Source organism: Agelaius tricolor, unplaced genomic scaffold (genome assembly GCF_023055355.1).
Source record: "Agelaius tricolor isolate 1412-34295 unplaced genomic scaffold, bAgeTri1.0.p SCAF_5, whole genome shotgun sequence".
Classification (NCBI taxonomy): domain Eukaryota; kingdom Metazoa; phylum Chordata; class Aves; order Passeriformes; family Icteridae; genus Agelaius; species Agelaius tricolor.
In genome coordinates this window covers 28,908,462-28,924,380 of record NW_027269265.1, presented here as the reverse complement: position 1 = coordinate 28,924,380, position 15,919 = coordinate 28,908,462, and the positions used below count along the sequence as shown (strand labels likewise).

At 32.4% G+C, this 15,919-nt stretch overlaps 1 protein-coding gene across 3 annotated transcripts in view; it reads right to left on the bottom strand.

The window, feature by feature from the left end:
• The window catches only part of NOVA1 (NOVA alternative splicing regulator 1), a 138,455-nt gene that overhangs the window by 73,984 nt on the left and 48,552 nt on the right, over window positions 1-15,919 (bottom strand). The window contains exons 2-3 of one of the 3 annotated variants that reach the window (XM_071426982.1): window positions 13,166-13,250; window positions 12,437-12,507 (exon numbers count right to left, since the gene is read on the bottom strand). The exons of the other annotated variants lie outside the window; for them this stretch is intronic. The gene's annotated coding sequence lies outside the window, so the exon portion shown is untranslated. The remainder of the gene's footprint in view (window positions 1-12,436; window positions 12,508-13,165; window positions 13,251-15,919) is intronic. 3 annotated transcript variants of the gene reach the window in all.

The following is a 15,919-nucleotide window of genomic DNA, read 5'->3' as shown; positions in this document are numbered from 1 at the left end:
TTCAAGGCTGCTAACAACAGTAATAACCAAACCAAAATAAAAATGTTAATGTCCATGAAATCTGGAAAAATAAAGTTCCCAAACCTATCGTGGACTTGTTCAGCATAATATCTGACATGTTCCTCAAAAAAAAAAAAAAAAAAAAACAAAAAAAAGAAGAAGCCCAAAGATTTTCTGTTAGCCATGGGAACTGATACACAAGTAGAGAATTTTTTTTTTTTTCTAGCATACGTATTATCGTAAGTCTGATAACAGAAAAGGCATATATTTAACTACATATATACCCCTGAACTATTCCCTCTTCAGAATTGATAAACAGAGATTAAAAAAAAATCTCTAGTAGACAAAATTTATAAATATGAAGTTCATAACCTCAACTATGACAATTCTTGGTCATCAAGATCAGCTGGCAAGGACCAACATTCTCAGTTAGTTGGTTGCTCTCATTTAAGAAAGGAAGATGACAAAGAATCACAGAAAGGGTTGCTTGGAAAGGCATTTAAAGATCATCTCGTTCCAAACCCCTTGTCATGGGCAAGGACACCTTCCACAATGCCCCATCCAGCAGGGCCTTGAACACTTCCATGAATGGAGCATCCATCACTTCTCTGGGCAACCTGTGCCAGTGCCTCACCACCTCCACAGAAAATATTTTTTTTATTATCAAGCTTAAGCCTGTTCTCTCACAGTTAGAAAACTTTGCCCCTTGTCCTGTCACTATATGCTCTTGTAAAAAGTCCCTCTGCATCTTTCTTTGTAGACTCATTTAGGCACTGAAAGGGCACAAAGGATCACCCAGAGTCTTCTCTTCTCCAGGCTAAACAGCCCCAACTCAGCATTTCCTCACAGGAGAAGCACTCCAGCCTTTTGATCATCTTTGCAGCCCTTCTCTGGATTTTCTCAACAAATTTATGTCCTTCTTGTGCTGGGGACTGCAGCCAGGAAGGAGAGGATTTTTCAAATTGGCTATTGGAAAAATTCCTTGTACTGTCCTGACAGCTGAGCAATGCCATAAATTGTTCAGGGTTGGCTGGCAATGGAACAGAACGCTCTGTCACAGGAAAGACCACAAGGTCCAGTAGCAGAGCCACACAGTTCAGTGCCCAAGGACACACTTGGGCATGCTCAAATTTGCAGACACAGCCCAAGATACAACCTTTTTCTCCCCATCCCCCCCTTTCTTTTTTATAACTGGAAAGAGGATTATCTCAGCAGTTCATTATGATGTTGAGATTCTCAGTGTCATCTTGGTGTTTACATCACCTTCTTTGGAGGTCCACATATTCAGGTTGTGCCTTTATGCAAAGACATATACAGCCTCAGCTGTATACGTGGTCGGTGGTCTTGACTATTTTAACTCTTTTCTTGGGAACATTCACTAGAGATCACCACTATTACTCCAAAAGAAAAATGGCAACTCCTTACATTTCAGAATGCCCGATATAATACATATTTTTGTTTCCTTTAAGTATTTAAATAGGCATTTAATTCCATAATAAACTATACACAAGATCTGTATAATGGATTCCTTCCCTCCCCCCATGCTGCCCTTGCATCTTAGTTCTTGGGATCATAGCTTTCCTTTCCCACTTTTGGAATGCCATCTGGTGTGAAAATTAAGACTTCTGAAAGCCATGCTATGAAAAACATAAAATAATCCTATTTAATAATGAAGGCACAGAAAAGCTTTCCTTTCTTTCCAAAATGGCTTTTAAACTGTCACAATTATGTTTATTACTTTTCACTGCTTTCTTAGGATTGCAATATTTCTTCTCCCTATTGGTATTTGATACTGTTAAAGTCCAAAGGCTGAACACATCCTTTGGATAGATTAAATGAAATAGGCATTTTTTGTTGACACAAAAAAAATTAGTGATCATCTGCTGTATCTGGAAAAATAGTAACGGGTGCAATGAATTTTTTCAGAAAATTGTGGAGCAGAACAAAACTAAAAATTACAGTAAAAAAAATCAAATACTTTTGCTAAGCATCAAAATAATGGAAATCAAGACTAAAATTTCTTCCTAAATTAAAACTGTAGATGCCTCACCCCCACACAGAAAGCAATTATAATTCTCCTGATTCATACAACCATGACTACTAGGGTATTTCTATATAAAACACTGTGTTTCCTCTAATACATAACCATGCTGCCCCTACCACTAAACACATTTTCTTACAGCATTTCAAATCATGAATTCTGATTAATTACTACTGCTTTTCAGAAGCAGGATCTTGGTTTAGAAAAGAAACCACCATGCTATGTGCTGTAAAAGCATGAAAAGAGATGGTCTGCTTCTTCTATAGAAGAGTAAGAACCAAAAGTCAAATATTTGTAGATAAGAAAAAGTAAAAGTATCAAAAGTAAAAGCATTAAATTTCTGCACACAGATACCACAGAGAATTGCACATACACAGGAAGAACAAGATCCAAACAAACACAGAAACAGACACTTGGATGAAGGACCAGAAATATAAGTAATAGCAGCTACTTTGGGATGAAATAGCAATGCTAGCATTAAAGTAGGTGCATTTTTAGGCTTATTTCTTCAATGCACACATAATTAAAAAAAAAAAAAAAAAGGGAAAAGAACATACAGACACATCTATTATGAACATGACTCAGAGTTCACTCAGCTTTTACATCCAGGACAACATCCATCCCAATTAGGGTCATCCTAATTCACCAGCACAGCCTGATATGGCAATAAACAAATACCAACTTTGCAAATATCTAAGAACTCATTTGAGCTGACAGGAAATAAAAGAGAAAAAAAATCAAGGCACATAATCAAGCATTTGTCTACATTGACTAGACAGAGTATACAGGTTTTCTTAAAACTGACAAGTTCTTGAATTTCCCTGTATTCTCTTTTGTTTTATGTTTAGAATTTTCCTTCCAACAACTTCTGATACTCCTGCCTTCACAGACATTGACAGACATGAATCTTAGGTAGACGTCTGATTCTGTAATTTTTAAACTATTAAAAACAACAGATTGACATTTATGAATTTTAAAAAAATATTTCAATATTCCCTACTTTTGGCTTAATCAATGCTCTTTGTGCTTCAGTTGAACTATATTGACAAAGGGAAATGTCTGGAGCAGAGTTATAAAAAAAAATTTCCCTCCTTGTATGGCAGCTGTTAGACTGCTTTTAGAATACTGAGTCCAGGTTTAGGTCCTCCAGGACCACAAAAATGTTGAGAAACTAAAGGAAGTTCATTGGGGTGTCACCAAGCCAGTTAAGGTTATGAAGTACCTGCCCTTAAGAGTGGAAGTTTTTGAGGCAACTTGGCCTCTTTCATCAAGACTGGAGAACAGGCAATCCTTCCTTCAGAAGGACCCCAAAACAGGTCCTTAATAACTATAAAGTTATAAAGAAGATTAACTTAAGCTCTTTCCAGTGATTTATAGTGGGAGGACATCATTGAAACAAGAGGTTCTAATTAGACTTAAGGAAAAACCTTTCCCTCAGGAGGACTCTCTTGCATTAGAAAATGCTGCAGAAAAGCTGCACAGTAAGATAAAGCCATCAGCAATATTGTCTGCCTGCACAGCTGACCCTGCCTGTAGAAAGAATTTAGACCAGAGATTTTCTGATACCCCTCCCAAACTGAATCACTCTATAAATTGGGTTCAGAGTTTTCTTAATTTATTGTATTTAATTTTGTTCTTGCATGGATTTAGTTTTTGTGCCATCATCCCCACTTTTTCTAAAGGAAATTCAGTGTACTGCAGCAGTCTTTCTTGCCATATTCTGATAAAACCTCTCCCTCCTCTACAGGGCAAAGGTTTTTCTCATAGCATCTATACAAATGTGATTTGTGAAAGCGAAACTGATCATTACTAGGAACTCAGGCTATCAATCTTCCTTTTTTTAGCTGTGCAACTATAATGTTGAAAGTCATCCAGGAATAATTTTTAATGTTTTGACATCTCCTGGTTTTTAGATTATTGCTATGAAGAAGGACTTATATATCAATACAAAGGCATATAATCAGATGACAAAGATAAAACTCATTGTAGACAAGTGCAAGGTGAATCCTTGAATCTAAGTTACTTTTAAGGCAACACATTATAAATAAATTGTAACTTTTTTGATAACAAACCTGGTTGTCAGCATCAATGAAGTATTTTTTTAATGTGGAAATACAGTATAAAGAAACACTGGCATAGCAGGTATTAGATAAAATAGAATATGCTAAACTGTATGCTATTGCCTAAATGCAAAGTTTTATTTTAGCAAATTTGTCATACATACACAATACTAAAAAAAGTAAAAAGCCTTAATACTTAGAAGAGTCCAGAAACAAGTTTCAACAAGCTACAGCTACAATAGCATAATAAAAAGGTATAAAAATCATCAGGACTAGAAGCCAAACAAATTTTCTAATTAGCATTATAATTAGTATTAGAATTAGTAAATAAATCACATGGTTTAAAAAAAAAGGAAAAAATCAGTAAAAATTATATGCAAACAGTAAAATAATAATTGTCTTGTTGGAAAATACTATTTTGAAAGGTTATTATATTAGCTATACCAAATACTATAAAAAGAGTATTTACTTTTTGGCACAAAAGAAATCTTTAATTTTATAGGTTTTATGATGTAATATAGAAGTGTTTCTGTACTTTCTTTCAGTATTCAGATTAAAAAATTAATTTTTAAAGTGAAGTTTACTTTGAAGTTATATCTTCTAGATTGTCTCAAGGGGCTTTTGTAGAATAATTACCAGGAAAGATGAGATTATAAAAAGAAGTACAGTACCTATTAAAATGATTCTAGAAAAGATTGCAAGATTACTCGATAAAAACTTTGAGGGAATTTTGTAAGATTTGAAAGGAATCTGCACTGTAGTGGTAATAAGGTAAGAATCATGCAAGATATACTAAAACATGAAACATTTCTGACTACAGACTTTCATAGTATGTAGTAGTAAGACAGATTAGAAGACAAAGCTGCTCCACAATGTATATATATGAAGAATATGTAATACAGTTCTGAATATATATATTCTAAATTATTTTCTACATGTTCTAAATTATTTCTTAAAATTTGAAGATTCAATGATGTAATGGTAATTATGATCTTCTTTCTAAGCAGTTTTCAAAAATGCCCTTTCCAAAAGCTTATTTGGAAACAAAACTGCTATAGAGGAAGAAGAAAAGCCCTTGCATGGAAGAATTAATGAATTAAAGAGGGAGAAGCTAAACTATCCATTTTCACAACAGAGAGAGATCATGTAGGGTGTTATATGCATATGTAGACAAAAATCTGGAAAATGGGAGCAAACATTATGCTGAAGATTCAGTCAATTTGATGATGGTTATTAAGCAATGAAGACATATGTCATAGTGAAGAACCACACAAGGGTCTCAGAATGAAGTGACTGTGTAAAAGAATAGCAAATGTCATTCCATGTACACAAATGTGATGTACAAAGGAGAGAAAGCAATTCTAATTTCACACAGAAAAATAATGGACTCCGAACTGTCCATTATTTCACCCATTCAAGTGTAAAATTCCGTACTATGATATAAGAAAAAGTTAACTCAGTTTTAACAGCCAAAGAGAAAATCAAATGTTGAGAATTTCTAAGGAAGGAATTTAAACCAGAAAAGGGTGTGAGATGACATATGACGACACAAATGCGTGTTTGTATGCGGCAACTGTCTTCAACTGTGGTCCCTCCCTTTGCCTCCAGATGAAGCATTACAACTAGAAAAGATTCAGAAGACACAATTAAAGCCATAGGCTGTCTCCTAATACAGGGACTAATGTAAGCTTACACTTCTCAAAATCTGGAAATTGTGTCAAATATCTGCAAAATCATGAAGGCAGAGGAAACAGACTGATTCATCCTCTCTTTAATACAGGAAGTTTCATGGAAAAAGTTGAAAAATGCATTAAAGGGGGTGCTGTCTCTTTTGCAAGTGCTCATTAGTCACCTTTGTATACTTTCAAAGTATTTGTATACTTCACTTTCTCATGATTGGACTTGCAATTGGCACATTTCTGAAGGGGAAAATCTTCAACAACTCATACTGATGCTGAGGACTTTAATCAGAGATTTCAGCAGAACACAATCTGTTTATGTATTCACCTTTACTGCCACATATGCAATAAATACAGATATTCAAGTTCAACACATGCTATGGTCCATTCTGAATACTGAGCTTTCTTCCTTAGGGAAAGTGGAAATCATTATCCAGCCTGAGTAAGCCATTATTGAAATACAATTTTTATTTTACACATTGTCAGACCTTGTGTTAAAAACATAACTCAACACATGAAGTGTAATTTAAGGGATAATTATTCCGAACATCAGATTTCATTAATCAGAACAAGGTCACTGCAAAATTGATCAGGACAGACATTATGTCTTCTAAGTCATTACACAAGAAGATAGAATTGAGGAATCAAGATATATCTCTGTAACAGACGACAGAGAATGTAAAGTATGAATGCAGAGAACCTGAGCGCCATTCCACTTACACAGGTCAGACAGACCCTTGCTTTTCATTTGGCTAGCAAGAACTTTTTGAACTACCCTGAGTTTGAAGGAAGTTCTTCCTATGTGAGTGTATTTTAAAATATAAATCAGTTTAATACATCAAGAAAAGAAAATAGGATACAATTGTCAGTGAAACAAGGAGAATTTTAAGAAGTTGATGTTATGTTAGCTGACAGGCAAACTACACTTGCACAAATACGATTACACAAAACATAATATGCTGTAACTGCTTGAAGTTAACTAAAAGCAAACAAATGGTTTTTAAATTTATTAAATATCCAGCTTAATGACTATGAAGTTAAACATGTGAATGTACAAGCAAGGGTCTCAAAAAGAGTTACAGTAAATATATGTCCATATGAAATCCAAAAATGACAATAATTTATATATAAAAATTAGTTTTTCAATATTTATACCAAGTACACTGCTTTTGAAAGAAAATCTGAATGTTATAACAAAAAAGTCTGCACAAAGTTGTATAAATTCACTGCTTATAACAACACTTAAAATACTCTATTCTATTTACAGCTACTAATTTACCAAAGTACCAAAAAGAAAGAAAAGAAAATCAATTGAAGTACACTCAAAAACAATATTTCCATTTTACAAGTGATAGAATTTTATAAAATTTTGCATGGAAATACCCATTCCTAGTGGAATTCCTAGTTACAACAAATCTTTGAGATAAGATACAATACTTCACTAAAAGTAGATTGTTTATTTTCTATATCTAACAGTTTATGAACCCTTTCTTATCAGATTCTGTCATCTATACAAAATACACCCATCCAGTGTTACATAATGATAAAAACATTTGTCTGGTTTATATTAACAATTGTTTACCTTTGTCATCAGGCAGTTTATTTTAGATTTATTTACTGAAAACAATAAACCTTATGTTGCCAACTACTTCAATAGCATTTTCCTGTAGTTAACTTATCTACAGATTAAATTTTGCTTTCTCACACACTCCCCACTATGTTTCTTGGTTCATTCTTTATGGTCCTGATGCATTGATTAATTTAGCTACAACAAAGAACCTATGAACTCTATAATCTAAACACGTTCACTTCTGTTAAAAGTCTGACAAAACAAGCACTTGGATGTGATTTTTATAGAATAAATATAATTCTGTGTAACTGTTTTAATTTTTTGTTATGCAGCATTGGATGCCACGATCAAGTAAATAAAAAAGATTATTAACTATTCTGTCACTTAACTAATAGTTACTGTAAAAATCTCAGTTCACTAATATTTGGGTAAAACATTAGTGATTAGATTTTAATTCTACATCTGTTTACATAACCAATTTTGTAACGATCAGAAATAGAAACAAAGCTAAAAACAGCAATAATTTAAAATACCATAATTACAAGTAATTAAATATGGTTTTACCTAATTAAATAATAATAAGATACTAGGAGGATTTATTAATAGAAAATCTTTATAATTTTTATATATTAAAGCATTTCACAAACTATGGAATTGTTCTTGACCAATTGACATCTTAATTTTCCATTTTAAATATTAATGCCTGCTTGAACTATAGTCACAGTGAGACTTCCCAGTGGAGCAAAATCTTCATGTCCACATAGCAAGTATGATTTCTGTGTTCTGGATCTTTAGTAAGTTATTAAATAAATAGAATTCTTGTTATCTCTTATTTCAATCAGTCCTGAAGCAACAGCCAGCTGAGAAACCATCATAGCCTGGTCTTCTGGAAGAGACTTGCTCAATAAATATCAACAAATTAAGCCTTATTGAAAGCCTTACCAAAGAAATATTGTTCAGAGTATAATTAGTTTAAAATAAGTACCTTTTATAATTAATTGATAACTTGTGTATGAGCACAAATTTGGCAAGGAATTTTTCTTTTTTTGAATGATTGAGTCTTTTAAGCCATACTTGGCTTTCAGGAATGACAGGTAGAAAGCCAACTTCAAAAAACAGAGCCTCTATTGAAACCTGATGAAGTAATTTCACAATGCCACCTGTCAGGATAGTGCTCCCCTAGTACTTCAAATATTATGAAGTGGGACGAACAAAGGCATTAGAAAGGAAGAACTCTTTCAGTTAAACTACAATGATTGTCAGTTAAACACATATGATTAACATCCCACACTGCATCATACCAGATTGACTGTTAGAAAAGTTTTTAAGATACTAAGATATTATCTAAAAGTAGTATTCTAAAGACAGAATATCTCTACTAAGATATTTCCATGTGTACTTTCCTCTAATTTCAGGAAAAGTGCTAACTGGTATCAACTAGTAACAAGTTCACAGAGCAGACACATTTTATTTAACTCATACTAAAAACATCTGTCTCCTAATGTCCAGGCCTCTTTCTCCTAATGAAAACAAAAAAAAAAAAAAAAGGGAATTTTAAAAAGTACCTCTTTGAAAGTAAAAGAGGTTAGTTTTAAATTTCAAAATGCATAAATTTCTGAATTATAGGGTTTATTTTTACATAATTTTTAAACAGACTTAAACTAAAGTTATTTGATCTCACATTTAGAATAGATGGCCCTAGTCATTCATTGCAATCTACTATAATGTGATACACACAGGACAGTTTATTTTTAAATGCAACCTACAATTTAGTTCAATACATATACATATTCATTAAGTCTGATCAATCTAATCAAAGATGTCCTTGAAGGTATTCTCAAGGAAGACATTAAATCAGCATAAAATAGCTATAATAAGCCATACAGCAGAAGGAAAAAGAGGTTACTAGATATTGAAACACTTCAGCAATATGAAAACTCAAAGTTTCTACAGTTCTAGAAACTATTCTACGTATCATGACCTTGCAAACTAAACAGTAATGTATGAAAATACAAAACAGAAACTATATGTACATACCTGATATTGAGATACAGATTCGTTCCTGCACTAGCCTGAAGCATTTTACTAACAAAAGGTAGAAACTGCCTTCATTATTATGACTAATACATTAAACAAATTAAAACCAAAACATTCAAATATGAGAATTTTCTTCTAGTATAGAGAAGAAGATTAAGTATCTGATGTTATGTGCTGATTAGGTATTTTCATAATTTAATTACATGGCCATTATTAATGCACAAAATTCAAAGTCCACACAGCATAGCTTTCAGAAGAGTAACATACTTCTTGTACGTCATCAGCAGCACCTTAGAAAAGTAATAAAATACATCATGTGCTTCCTGTGCACTTAAACATTCTATTATACAAGCACAATATAACAATATTTAATTTAAATACATCAAGGAATCCTTATAAATCTTCTACACAATTAAAGTAACAGGAAAAAATTCTGCAAATGGTAAAAAAAATATTTTTCGTATCAATAATATCATCCTTCAGTTTTACTGGTGAATTTAAGAACTTTATTCTAGCTTAATGTTGATTTTATAAATAGCTGCTGATATTCATATCAAGATTCCTTCCTCTTCCCTCTTACTTTCCTCACCACTGAACATCGTGGCAGCAGATACTAATGGAAACATGTTGACCTATGCTCTAGAAGAAAAAGAGATGGAAGAAAGTGTTTAAAGCAGTAAGAGAAAAGTATCAACGTTTAAAGCAAAAGTGAACACATATACATAATGACAGAAACTATTCAGGTATTTTAATCCCCTTTTGTTCTCATGTTTTTGTAATTACTCCTTAAAAATGAGGAAAGGGAAAATGGCATTAACTCATAATCCATAAGGTACAGCATATGTCCAGCTATCATCTTTGGCATTTACAACTTGAGAATCAAGACAGATTCTATTAAAAGAACTGGAAAGGAATACAAAAGCTCAAATGTTTCTAAGAAGGCTTTCTTCATGCAAGGGATCACACATGATTTGGGGAAATTATAATTATTAACAAAAGGGGTGAGTTCAACATGGTAAAATTCCTTCTAGGAAAAGGAATTCAAGTATAGAAAACTGATGAGGAGGGACAACATTTTGCATTTGACAAAATATAGAGTTAGAAAGCAATTAAATTCAAGTGGTGTGATCAGAGGAAGTTTTTAGACAAATGACTATGAAAGTGGCTTTTTGGAGAAATGAAAGCTAAGGACCTAGATAAGACTTTGGTAACCTGCAAAGAAGAACAAGCATTTGAAGATTTTTATAAACAAAGAGCAAAGTTTAGATGCATGCAATCTGAAATGTCATAGATTGGCTATGCAATTTGACAGACAAATTACAGTCTTGAAAAGAAAGGGTATGTTATCCACAGTAACCAAAAATGAATAAGAAGGAAGGGTCTGTGAAGAGAGCTGGGATCAGTTCCCAAATTACTCATTCAAATTCTAAGTAGACTATCTATAGGATAACCACAATCAAGACAAGATGTTCTAGGAATCACAGACAGGAACACTAGATAGTGCATCATCGCGAGAAACAAAAAATACACTCCTGATCAAATCTGTGTGTAAGATCATGTATATCAATGAAGAATATTAGGAAGCAAATCTCTGGCACACAGATTAAAGTGAGATGATGGCAGGCAACCTACCAAATAATGAGATATATGAAGACAAAGTCACAAATGGACGACAGTTTCTTGTAGTTGATCATGACTACAGAGCCGTACTCAGTAATTGAAATGAGTGTGAAAAAATTGTGTACATATGTAGTTCAGGAAGAACAGATAAAGGGAGCAAAATAGTAGTCATACAATTTTAACAAGAGGAAGTCACTAACTAATAGAACAAAATCTGGAATGAATGAGTTTCAAAGAAAAGGAAGACACAACTAACTCATATTGGTATATAGCATATACCCAACTGGGTATATGGGATTACTTTGTACAAAACGCATTAAAAATGCAGAAAAACACAGGCTTATGCTTGCCAAACACAAAATACTCAATTTCTGGGGATTACAGATAGGAGAAAAAAAATGCACTGATATCTTCCATCTGACATTGCATTTATGATTTGGCAGAGAGTTCAACAGAAGTTTATAAAGCTGGCCACAGCTCTTCTTGCTCCTCTTAATTAATGGATCATCTACAAATGCTAACTACCTAAAAAAAACCCCAAACCCAGGAGTATAAAACAGTTCCCTAATTAAAAGATAATATTTTTGTTCCATATATATTTTTTGTAAATATATGATGAAAATCTAATCTTAATTTTTTCACACTTTGGATGGTTTGATGGTTTTACAGAATGAGATTGCTATTATATCTGAAAATATGAATTTTGTTAGTGTCAGTCCTGACCTTTGTCAATACCCATAAAAATAAAATTTAAAAAAAAAAAATTTTGGTCTCTTTGACATTATAGAGAAAAAAGCAAAGTACTTTCCTTCAAACTACAGTGCTTCAAAAGCAGTCATAAATTGGAGAAAGGTAGCAGACTCAAGCAAAAGAAAATCAAAATTTTAAAATCTTGTTATATATCATAATTTTATATATATATATATATATATAATTGAAGTAAATAGCCAATTGCCTTTTTTCTTTCCTTTTCATGTTCTTGGTTTTTTTATATATTTATTTTGGGTTTTTTGGTTTTGACTTTTTTTTTTTGCAAGGGCACTTATTTTTTTCCCTTCTAATGTGCTGCCTATACTATTGTCAGAAATAGTCATTAGAGTGGAAGCAGCTGAGACTTATTTTTAATTGTTGAATCCCATGTTAGCCAGTGAAATGTAGCATTATAAAATAGCAGGCCTTACTAAAAAGGAAAAATAATTTTATTAACAAATCCATAAGCCTTCATATAATGCAATATGGTAAAATCTATAGCTCTGAACTATCACTCTATCAGATGTGCACTAACACTCATGAAAGCCTATTTAATCTGCTAAATGTATTTTAATGTGGTTACTGATATGAACAAAAGTGGCATAAAAAAATGAAGAAATTAGACTGTAAACTGTGAAAAACAGAAGAGGATGATGTAATATTAGAAGTAATTTCTCACAAGAATCCTGTGCTGAATTAGAGCAACTTTCCAGCGATATGGCATTTCCTTCCTGTGCCACTCCATACTCCCTGAAAATATATAAAACGGAATGGGTTTTACAGTACATGGAGTCACGTTAATGTCAGTTACTCTCTAGGCTTTATGATTCCTTTAGGACATACCACCAAAAAAAAAATCTTATTCCACAAAAGAATTTAGTTTTTGTACTGCAGACAAACCTGATGCTGATAAGATATGGTCAACGAATGCACTGGAACAACTGTCTGCAGCTCACCCTTCACTGAAACACTTTTCAAAAACATCACACTTTTAAGAATCACACTAAAACCAGAATTTCTATTTTTTTTTTTACATTCAATGAGACTCAAAATGCTCCAAAACTTGATTTTAGAGCAACCAAACTTACAAGTCCACGTAACAAAATTTTGGCCTGGTTTAAAACAATTGGATACCATTGACTTCAGAAACCTATTTTTCTAATGAAACACTATGAAAACACTAGAACTGCATACCACAGTTAGTTTTTCAGGAAGCAACCTGCAAACCACTCCAAAGTAAGGAATAGGTTCTCCTTACTCTTACCTAAAGAGCAAAAAACTGCAAATGTATCCACAGAACACCTAAGAATAGTTGGCAGAAATTTGAAAAATATATCTAAGGTCCAAATTCAACATTTTAGTATTTTTGTGTACCAATTTGGACTACAGAGACTTTAAGTATCAGTACCTTTACAGGATGGGAATTACAGCTGCCTGATGCACTCTCCTTCCCAGCAGTATCAGCCAAAGCTCACATTTCCAGTCTGTGATATCTGGTAAAAAATTGAATGGAATGCCATGTCACTGCTCTGCAGATTTCTGAAACTGAAGTATCTGCTTTTTTTTGCCTATGTATTGACTATAAGACGTCATGTGCTGGCTTTTCTTTAACAAGCAAATCTGATTTGAACTAGTTTTCTCATTTCTAAAAGAGCTAGGGTTTTTAGGACTGTATGGACTAATACGCTTTGCAGCTCATTTTGAAAACTAGTGAATACCTGAAAAACTTTAATGCTGTGTTCAGTTGTTAGAAAAAAAAGTTCCACCTTTGTTTTTAATATTCTTGCTAGAGATAAATGAACATTTTTTTAATGTCCAAGGCATTCTTGATTTAGATAAATGCTGCCAAAGGCATCTGATTTTTTTCATCTTAATAATTGTTCATACACTAAAATAAAGTGATATAGAAAATGTATACCAAAGGAAATTAAGAGAAATTAAAACAGAGCTGCCATGGGAGGACTTCAAGGTACAATTCAATTTCACAATGGAAAATGGTCCTTTAATAGCAGAAGTCCTACAATATATCCTTGAAAATACAGGAAATAGAAATTAGAACTTTTAGATTCATACCTATGATATTGATTCTTACGTACAAATTAAACACTACACATAGCCTAAAGAATATTTATAATATAAAGCTCATAGAGCTTTAACTATGTGCTTTGGAACCTTTGGTTCAAGCACTTTTGATTTTAGTTCAGTTTTGTAATATATAGGCACAGAAAAATAATGTGGTTGTTCAAAACACATGTAATACAATTTTGCAGAAAAGCAAAATAGAGAAATTTCATTGTTTCAAAGTTTTTTGGTTAATGAAGAAAAGCACTGCATACTTATTGATTACTACATGAACATCCAAATCTTTAAGGGAAAAATTTAACAGCTATAGTGTTACAATAGGAATTTTCTTCTCAGTACTAGTTATGTTCCAACTAGACTTACAAATGAAAGCACAGACTGCATTTTAGAGTCTAAACAAATCCAAATAGTCTGAGGATTAAAAAGCAGCAAATAATATTTTTCAAAAAGTGTATCTCAAATACTTTACACATATATTTGTGCATATATTTTAATTCTGTAAATCTTCCTTTCAAATATGCAATCAGTAACTTCATTAGATGCTTCTTCGAATTTCAAAACTTGGCAAGAGATGGAAACTGTCCAGCCATTAAGTAAAAAAAAAAAAACCAATTAAAAGCAAGACAAATTGAGCTAGTCATGAGACAAGGAAAATATTCAGGAAAATCATAAATTTTATGTCAAGAAAACAGAATTCTGTGACTGCACTTATTTTTTAGCAATGCATGTAGGTAAAATGAAAACATATAGATTGCTATATTTACAGGAATGGATCAAATTCTAAGGCTGGAAATTTCTTCCAGGAGCAACTTTTGGACAAGAAAGGTTTTAACAAGAAAAAGACCTTCTCAAAATAGAAAATAACATGCACATTTTCATATTAGGTATGATGATACATACATGGTAATTTAGGTTAGGTATGAGTGGATATATAATATATGCATTTAAGGTACATAGTAATAGCCTGGTATAATGCCCAGTGCCTTCTCTATATTCAGTTCAAAAAAACTGCTAAGATCACAAGTTCCATAATTTTCCTCACCCTTTACCTTAGTTCTGTACACACTGAAAATAGGTAGTAGTCTAGATTAATGCCAAAATGCTCATATCTAAACTTCTTCTCTAGAAAATTCAGGAGACATTCTAAAATGCAGATGAAGTTGATGAAGATGGATGTCTATGTGCCATCTATGGCACACTATCCAGTGTCAAGAATTTCACTAAATGCATGAAATCGATGTACTACATCAGAAATGGTAACTCATTATATAAATAATACAAGTACTTTTAAGAAAACATAAAAATATTTTAACTGGTTTCAGATCCAATTTAATAGAATAGTTTGGATTAATTTATTGACAAGAGAGTCATGCAAGATAGCTGTAAGTGTCTGGGGTTGCACCATTTTTCTCACATATTCAACATTGATGTGGATATAAATTTAAGATGTAAGTATCAAGGAATGCAAATCTTTCAGTGCATGCAAAATGTGCATTTTAACATATAAGCACCACTGTACTAGAGCTACTCCATTTGGCAAAGAGGAATTAAAACATTTGGGTACTCATTTATTTATTCCAAATACAATTAATGTGATCTAACAGACAACAGAAAAAAAATCTCTGTAGAGAAATTACATCTGTTGCTCCAATGAACAAGCTAGAATGCCATAAAAATAATACATTTATATATTCTATGGTAATAATACAATTATTTTCAACTTCTTCCCTGAAATTTCTCTTCTATGCAAAGATACAAAAAAAATTTCCTTCTACGTGTCGTAAGGTTATATATCCATTCCATCATTTGACAAGAGATTGATGGTCTTGTTAGTTATTAGAATTAACTTAATGCATTAAAAAATTAAAAGTAATCTATTTCTTTTATCTTATAAAGGTTACATGGAAAAAGATAAGTATCATCAAAATTAATATATTACCTAGTAATTTTGGTATATTTTCATATTTCCTACTGTTATACAAAGGAGTGAATGTACTTTGCTTGATTATGCCCACTGAATTTATAATATACTTTCACAGTATGAAAAAATACATCATAATATATCACAGTGCACATCAAA